Source organism: Neophocaena asiaeorientalis, unplaced genomic scaffold (genome assembly GCF_003031525.2).
Source record: "Neophocaena asiaeorientalis asiaeorientalis breed wild unplaced genomic scaffold, Neophocaena_asiaeorientalis_V1.1 scaffold93, whole genome shotgun sequence".
NCBI classification, from domain to species: Eukaryota; Metazoa; Chordata; class Mammalia; order Artiodactyla; family Phocoenidae; genus Neophocaena; species Neophocaena asiaeorientalis.
The window spans coordinates 1,614,111-1,623,814 of record NW_020174273.1 but is presented as its reverse complement, the minus strand read 5'-3'; positions in this window follow the sequence as shown (position 1 = coordinate 1,623,814).

The window sequence follows — 9,704 nt, the reverse complement described above, 5'->3', positions numbered from 1 at the left end:
GCCTGGCATGTCATTCATATGGATTATAAATATAGGTGTGTGTGTGTGGAGGTGACTCAAGTCACCGTGGCACTTATTGTGTGCAAGTCATTCATTGATGGTGAACCAATAGGCCTGGCTGCCACTTTCATAAAGGAGGTGGCTCATGCTATGAGGTAAGATTATATAAACAGGGTTTGCAATCCTGAAAGAAGACCAGAAGCAAAACTCCCAGAATTAAGTCCCTTAGTCATGACTCCTTAACATTATCAGAGACATGTAACCACTGCAAAGATAAGGACTCAAGTATTTACAACATTCCAGAAGCAGCTTCAGCCTTTATTATTATTATCCTAAGAGCCATATGGAGACTATAAAATACCCAATCAGATTTATGCTACAGACAAAAAATAAGTTAACTTGTTGGACCATTTTAAAATCCAATCCATATGTCCCTGAGGAATTCATTAACTGTTCATGATTAGAGACTTCTAGGCACCAAGCCACTCCATCTTCTGAATGGTCAGCTTTACTCCCATCTTGTGCCCAGCAATTATTTATCCCTCAGCTTGGTCGTATCTTAATCAGGATTTCCATAAAGCTAGATTATAATAAACAATTCTTAACACTATCCAACAATGCTTTCTCTAAATTATTTTATGATTTTTGTACCTAAACGTCTGCTTTTTTATTTAGGATGTCTGATTCTCAAGAGTTCAGATTTTTGTACAAATTTAAAAGTTTGTACTTAACCCCAAGGCCTGAAGCCCTTAACTTTTGGGTTCTTTCTGTCTTGTCTGTCTCTCTGGATATTTATCCCACTGCGTGTCATTTGAAAGAAGTAAGAAGCATGCACTGACTGGGGTTGAACGGCTGTGTAGGATGCCGTTCTGGTGTCACACTGTTGGGCAGAATGCCGTATCCGCACCTACTCACACTCAGATCAAAACCCATCACTAGGCATCTACACTTTTCAGATAAGAGAAAACTTCTCCGCTGTTAGCCATTGCTGCCTTTCTCTTCTTTTTAAATCATTAAGCTACATTACATATTCCAAATAACATGTTTCAACCTAATGATAGCTATTGCATTAAGTAAGGGGAGCTCCAGAGAATTAAAAGGGAAAAGTAGACTGAAAACTAAAGGTAATATTTATACCTGAGAATATAACTCTTGGAAGCTGCCCAGGACAAGTTTTTAACCTTACTCAATTCCATGAATAATTTAAAAACACAAAGCAGAGTGCTTGGCACATAGAAGGCACTGAATAAATATTTGTCCAATGATCGCATGAATACTTTTGCACTTAAAAATATCTCCATGTCTACAATTAATTTGCATTAGAGTAAGCATCACTCTTTTTACGGGCATAGACCTATGTGGCCAATTTAGAAATGTTTTATTCTGCACTAACATTTATTACTCGCTAGAAATATCAGAATTCCATGAGTGGTTTAAAAAGTCTACAAAGCTCTCTTGATTTTCATATGTACTTTTTCTATACTTAGGCTGCCCAATAGAAGTTCCTTCAATGTTGGAAATGTTCTATATCTGCACCATCTGATACAGAAGCCACAAGCCACATGTGGCTACTTAGCACTTGAAATGTGGCTAGTGCAACTAAGGATGACATGAATTCTAAATTTTTTAACTTTAATTAATTTTAATTTAAGTAGCTGCACATGGCTAGTGGCTTAGAATGCACAGCTCTTTAAAAAGATCAGAAGAACAAAATTTGAAACATGGGCAAACACGTTTTAAAAAACACTCTTGTAAGTTTTCACCATTTTTGCTCTTCCATGGGAATAGTTTGTTCATTTCTCTCTGACTCCCTTTACGGTGATCATTTTTGAACTTTGTAGTTTTAAGGGTGGTAAATGCTCTTCCATCAACCATTCTTTGCTCTTGTGGTTCTTAAACTTGGCTGTGCATCAACGTCACCCCAAGAGATGCGATTCAGCAAGTCTGGGGAGGGGACTGGGCATCTGTGTTTTTTAAGCTCCAAAGATGATTCTGATCTGCAGCCAGGCTTGGGAATGACTATTTTACACCAGAGATCCCAAACCGGTACCCCTTGGGCCAAATACACCCTCGAAACATATGTTCATCCCACACAGTGTTTTAAAATGTTTTGAATTAGTTGCCAACTTCTACAAATCATAATTTTTTTTTAATCCAAAAAAGTGGAGTTGACTAAAGACTGCCCCCTTTTGATATAGAGCATAACTTCTTGGTTTCAGCATTATTTGCCCACCTCATAAAAGCCTAGGTCCCAATAGCATTTGAGTTTGAGACCCCTTCCTTATATCTCTGTAACACTTGCCCAAACAGACAGCAATTCTTTTATATCAATGCACCATTCCCAAGATGGACTACCAATTATTTTATCCATGGGGCTGCCTGTAATCATCTTGGCAGGCTCAAGAATATTATCCTACCATCATATAAAAACCCTGAATAAATATTGGGCTGGCCAAAATTTTCTTTTGGGTTTTTCTGTAATATCTTACGAAAAACCCAAACAAATTTTTTGGCCAACCCATTAAGATGAAATTCTCAATTTCAAAGAATGGGTCCCAATCCAGGATCATTAGACCAATCCTGTTCATGGACAAATCATTAAAAGCAGGGAAAGACTGTCTTACTTTTTATTTTTTACATCCCAAACTCTCTCACCTAAGGCACCGTAAGACCAGCCAACAAGACTGTCAGGGAGGGTATCTTTGTTATAAATTCCTATCTCTTCAAAAAAAATTTTTTTTATAGCTCTCTCATCTTTCACCCAATTTCCCTTTCAGTAGATTTGTATTCAGCTATGATTCTTAATGTTAAAAGCAGTTGATCACACGTGTGTATCTTTTTTCTGTCTTGAGAATCCTCTATAATCATAGCTAATGAATGAAAATATGTAAACCAAACGATGAGATAAAAGGTAGACAAGCCATTAGTTTATGAAAACTAGATAGAGCAATGCTAATTAACTTAGAAAGGCAAAGGAAAGCACAGCTTTGAGCACAGGCTCAGTAGTTGTGGCACACAGGCTTAGTGGCTCCATGGCATGTGGGGTCTTCCCAGACCAGGGATAGAACCTGTGTCCCCTGCATTGGCAGGCAAGTTCTTATCTACTGCACCACCAGGGAAGCCCATGCTAAGTTATTTTTTTTTTACATCTTTATTGGAGTATAATTGCTTTACAATGGTGTGTTAGTTTCTGTTTTATAACAAAGTGAATCAGTTAATGCTAAGCTCTTAATTCTGGCTTCACCACCTGCTAGTCATATGATTTGGGGCAAATTATTTAATCTCTCAGAGTCTCAGTTTCCTCCTCTCTAAAATGAGATTAATAATACCTTAATTATTATTGAGTTATGAGCACATACAATGTGCTTAATAAATATATTTCATTTTTTGCTTTGAAATTATTTAAAAAAATGGAAATTAGTGAAACACTCATCAAGACTGGTCAAACAGGGAATTCCCTGGTGGTTCAGTGGTTAGGACTCCACGCTTCCACTGCAGGGGGCCCAGGTTTGATACCCGGCTGGGGAACTAAGATCCCACGTGTTACGCAGCCCGGCCAAAAAAAAAAAAAACTGGGAGTAGGTTGGTGACGATTTTGCTTAGTGACATTGTACTAAGAAATCTATTGCAAAGAAAAGAATATTTTCATTTTGATGGGTTTTAGTCTCTCTGTTAACCAGTTAAGTCTTGTCTTTAAAAACCATACTGTTTCTATCTCTTCCTCAAACATTTTCTCCTCTCTTCTTTCTGCCTCATAAGTCTTACCTGTTAGAAAAGAAAATCGATGAAGTATGCCAGCCATGGTCCCAGCAGGAAGCTGACTTCACCTCAGTTAGTTCCAGAGAAGGGACTTTAATAAGGGAACTCTTTCAGGAAACAAGCACAGGGTTTTGAGGCACCCAGAGGCTAGCAATAGCGGGCAGTCATTACCACATCAAGGACAAGAGGGACAAAGGGGAGGAATAGAATTACTGGACCCCGGTGAGAGCTGAGATGTGGAGGATGAACCACCCAGCAGAATCTCTAGTTGTGGAGGAATGCAGCAACTATCTGAGCCTCAGCAAAACTGGAAGGAAGAAAAGAAGAAATAACCCTATATACCTTTCTTCTCCCATCTTCAGTTCCCCTTGACTGCTGGAAGCCAGTTGTCAAGGGACCCTGAGTGATGCTGCCCACAGTGGTCAACCTCCAGGGACCTAGAGCAAGGTGGAGTGCACCTCGAGGGAGCAAAAGGAAGCAAAAGGAGAGTGATCAGCACATGAAGATTTTAAGAAATATTTGTTGCATTACTTTGGGGGAAATCAAGATGTGTGAAAAGTCTAAACATTCTCAATGATATAAACTGGTTAAAACAGAAAACTGCAAGCAATCTTGTGAAAAAAATTTTTTTCTTCACTTTATCTTTGATGCCTGTTGTATGTAGGAATAGATGAGGATAGAAATGAAGGCATTTCCAATTAGAAAGCAAGATTGTTTCATATTGCATGTTCTATGCCTTAAGGTGACTCCTAGTTTATCACCTCAATGATGAAACCAACTGCCACTCAGGGGAAAGAGGAAGGGCAAAATAGTCAGCTCTGAACTAGTGGAACTTACCAGGCTACTGTATCAAGGACTGTTTCCAATGTATGCATGAGTGCAATTTCAGGAAATGTCTCAGCCTCGTGATGGATGTCTCTAAGGATTTGTTAAAAAATTCAGATGCCGCAGATTTGTTTATTTTATGCTGAGAAATCCACTATGCCTTCAGTTATAAGTTCTAGATGACAGTTTAATATGATCCTGAGAATGAGAGTATGTATTCCTTGCATTTTACTTAAAGCCTAATGGTATGCCAGGCTGCTTTCCCTTTTGTTAATACTAAAGACTAATCACAGTACGTGATTCAAAATTATGTCCCGCTTGGCAAAGCTCTGGCTGACATTTTGGTGCTTTGTATCAGTATAAATATTTAGCAAGTCATGTGTCCTATTTCAGGTTGATGACTTTTTCTACTAGGAATCAGTGGATAGGATTCAGGGGCCTGTGAAACCCTTAAAATTGATTGCAAAATGTTTGGCACACATACATCTTTCTAGGAAGAAGATCTATGGTTTCACAACTACTCCAAAGCTACGCTTTCCTTTGCCTTTCGAAGTTAATTAGCATTCCTCTATCTAGTTTTCATTAACTAATGGCTTGTCTACCTTTTATCTCATCGTTTGGGTTTGCATATTTTCATTCATTAGCTATGATTATAGAGGATTCTCAAGACAGAAAATAGATTTCTTAGTACAATGTCACTAAGCAAAATGGTCACCAACCTACTCCCAGTTGTTGTGTTTTTTTTTGGCCGGGCTGCATGACATGTGGGATCTTAGTTCCCCAACCAGGTATCAAACCTGGGCCCCCTGCAGTGGAAGTGTGGAGTCCTAACCACTGAACCACCAGCGAGTTCCCTGTTTGACCAGTTTTGATGAGCATTTCACTAATTTCCATTTTTGTTAATAATTTCAAAGCAAAAAATGTAATATATTTATTAAGCACATTGTATGTGCTCATAACTCAATAATAATTAAGGTATTATTAATCTCATTTTAGAGAGGAGGAAACTGAGACTCTGAGAGATCAAATAATTTGCCCCAAATCATATGACTAGCAGGTGGTGAAGCCAGAATTAATAACTTAGCATGGGCTTCCCTGGTGGCGCAGTGGATAAGAATCTGCCTGCCAGTGCAGGGGACACAGGTTCTATCCTTGGTCCAAGAAGAGCCCACATGCCATGGAGCAACTAAGCCCGTAAGCCACAACTACTGAAGCCCACGTGCCTAGAGCCTGTGCTCTGCAACAAGAGAAGCCACCGCAATGAGAAGCCCACACACCGCAATGAAGAGTAGCCCCCGCTCGCCGCAACGAGAGACAGCCCGCGCGCAGCAATGAAGACCCAATGCAGCCAAAATAAATACATTTCTTTTAAAAACTTTTAATTAAAAAAATAACTTAGCATATATGATTTCATCAAGAAAACTGCTTTCTTACATTACTGTAAAGCATTTCTCTTTGATTTTACCATAGTCTTAAGATGCTTTTGACTCTCTGCAGAAAAGATCTTACTGTGTCCACATATTTTTCATTAAAAGGATTTGATTGGACTTCCCTGGTGGCACAGTGGTTGAGAGTCCGCCTGCCGATGCAGGGGACACGGGTTCGTGCCCCGATCCGGGAAGATCCCACATGCCGCGAAGCGGCTAGTCCCGTGAGCCATGGCCGCTGAGCCTGCGCGTCTGGAGCCTGTGCTCCGCAACGGGAGAGGCCACAACAGTGAGAGGCCCGCGTACCGCAAAAAAAAAAAAAAAAAAAAAAAAAAAAAGATTTGATCACACTTGTTTACAATTTGTTATCTGTCTTGAGATGTCTCTATAGTTACAGTTAATGAATGAAAAATACGTAGACCCAAATAATGAAATAAAAGGTAAAAGGGCCATCAGTTGATGAAAACAAGATAGATGAGATTTGGAAAGGCAGAGAAAGTCATAGCTTTAAGGGCTCCCAAAGGAAAATTGGGACAAGAAGGAAGATTTAACTCATAGAACCCTAGAGAATTCTGGGATCAAAAACTGGATGTACATTGGTGGACACAAAAATGAGATGTAGGGCTGAAAACAGAGCTGATGGAAAAACAGATGTCTGGTGATTCTTGTTATGCTTATATTTTCAAATGAGGCACTGAAATGATAATTGGGAAATCTGGGTCTGTTATCAGGGTTTGTCATTTTGCCTTCTTTGTGTAGGGTGATCAAGAAGGAAAATGGTTATTATTTCTCTTAACCCCACCCCAACTCATTCTCTCTGAGAATGCCTGCAGCAAGATATCTACCATGTAGTCAAGAAATTAGAGGTTTCTCCCTGGAGAAATTGAACGGTGTTAGAGAAAAGATCTCCACATTTTGGCTTTTGTGGGTTCGCTGAGATGATGCCTATTGCTCCCACCCGATCACTCTACAGCAAAGTTGACAAACGTGTTTACAAGTATAGGTGTCTTTTCTGTATCCCATTCTTAAATATATACATTTTTGAGGGGACACAATTCAGTCCATAACAATCAGATCCACAAGCTCATTAGTCTTTCAACTATTTATTGTATAAACCACCCCAAAACTTATTGTCTTAATGAAACAACAATTCAATATTTCTCATGATTCTATGGGTTGGCCAAGTAGTTCTTCTGCTTCATGTGGTAACAGTTTTGCCAACTTTTTCACTAGCACAGGACATGGTTTACCATCCTTCCAGACTTCAATAGTAGTTTCTTCACTAATTTTCCAGCTTCTACTAATAGTCTCCTTGCTACCCTTCCAGCTTCTATCTACTACCCAGTCTCAAGGCCATGACACATGCATTCAGTTTTTATTATAGCAGCACCTAATTTTTATTTTATTTATTTTAAAATTATTTTTTTTGCGGTACACGGGCCTCTCACTGTTGTGGCCTCTCCCGTTGCGGAGTACAGGCTCCGGACGCGCAGGCTCAGTGGCCATGGCTCATGGGCCTAGCCGCTCCGCGTCATGTGGGATCTTCCCGGACCGGGGCACGAACCCGTGTCCCCTGCATCGGCAGGCGGACTCTTAACCACTGCGCCACCAGGGAAGCCCAGCACCTCATTTATAGGTACTAGTTTCTCTTTCAACTAGTCTTTGTTGTGGAATAAAACACCCCAAAACTTAACAGCTTAAATCAACACCACTTTATGTAGTTCTCTGGGTTGGCTGAGCAGTTCCCTGCTACTTTCACTTGGGCTCATACACACAGCTGCATTCAGCTGGCAGGTCATCTGGCAGGGTGCTGAACTTATCTGGGACAGCTGGGTCTCTTTCCATATGCCCTTTTGTCCTGGGCTTCATTATGGTATGGTGGTCTCAAGGCAGCATTCCAAGAGAATGAAGGGAGACACCATATCACTATGTGTCCCAAGCTGTGAAACTGGCAAGATGTCACTTCCTCCACATTCCACTGGATAAATCAGAGAACAAAGCCAGCCCAGATTCAAGAGGTGGCGGAACAGACTCCACCTCTTAATAGAAGGAGCTGCAAATAATTTGTGGCCGTATTTAATTTACCACGGAAAGTTATGCTATGGTCCTAAATAGAAAGACTCAATATCATAAATATGTCAGTTCTTTCAAATAAATCTGTACAGCCAATGTCATACCAATCAAAATCCCAACAGGATATTTCAAGAAACTTGATAAGATGTTCCTAAAATTCATATGGAAGAGCAAAGGGCTCAGAATCGCTAACACAATTCTGAGGAAGGACAGGTCCTCACAGATATCGGGATTTATTATAAAGCTATGGTAACAGCTGTGTATTGTGACAGCAATTTGAGGAGAAATTCATGTGAAGTCCACAAGATATACAGCATCTATGGATGTATACAACCCAATTAGCTTTATGGAGCAATTTACTTTTATGATTTAGTAGTGAAAATATACAAATATAAGATTATGGAAAGCAAAATTTTTCCCACTTTATTGAGATATGATTGACATATAACATTATGTAAGTTTAAGGTATGCAACCTATTGATTTGATATGCTTATGTACTGCAAAGTGATGACCACCATAGCCTTAGCTAATACCTCCATCACATAATTACCATTTCTTTATCGTGGTGAGAACATTTAAGATCTCCTCCCTTAGCAACTTTCAAGTATATAATACAGTATTATTAACTATAATCACCAAGCTGTACATTAGATCTCCAGAACTTACTCATCTTATAACTAGAAGTTTGTACTCTTTGACTAACACCTCCCCATTTCCCCCACCCCTAACCCCTAGCCCCTGATAACCTCTGTTCTATTCACTGTTTCTATGAGTTTGGCTTTTTAAGATTCCACACATAAGTGATATCATACAGTATTTGTCTTTCTTTGTCTGACTCATGTCACTTAGCATAATGCCAGCAAAAAATTGTTAAGGTATGCATCTAGATTGAGCTTTACTGAAAAATACCTTGATAGGTACAGCTTTTTACTTTTGGTGAGTTAAGAATATAGAAGAATTTGTACTTGTGGAAAAACTTAAACTCAAGAAATGCTAATGATGTGCTTTTGAAGCTGGAGGGAGGGGCTTCCCTGGTGGTCCAGTGGTAAAGAATCCGCCTTCCAATGCAGGGGACAGGGGTTCAAGCCCTAGTCAGGGCACTGAGATCCCACATGCTGTGGGGAAACGAATCCGGCACGCCACAACTACTGAGCTCACGCACCTCAACTAGAGAAGAGAAAACCCTCATGTCGTAACTAGAGAGAAGCCCGTGCACCACAACGAAGATCCCGTGTGCCACAGATAAGACCCGATGCAGCCATAAAAATAAAATAAATAAAATTAAAGAAAAAGAAGCTGGAGGTAGTTTCAAGAAAAGATACATGCACCTCAATATTCATAGCAGCACTATGTATAATAGCCAAGACATGGAAGCAACCTAAATGTCCATTGACAGACAAATGGATAAAGAAGATGTGGCACAAATATACAGTGGAATACTACTCAGCCATAAAAAAGAATGAAATAATGTCATTTGCAGCAACATGGATGGACCTAGAAATTATCATACTAAGTAAGCCAGACAAAGACAAATATTATATTGCTTATATGTGGAATCTAAAAAATATGATACAAGTGAAGTTATTTACAAAACAGAAATAGACCCACAGACATAGAAA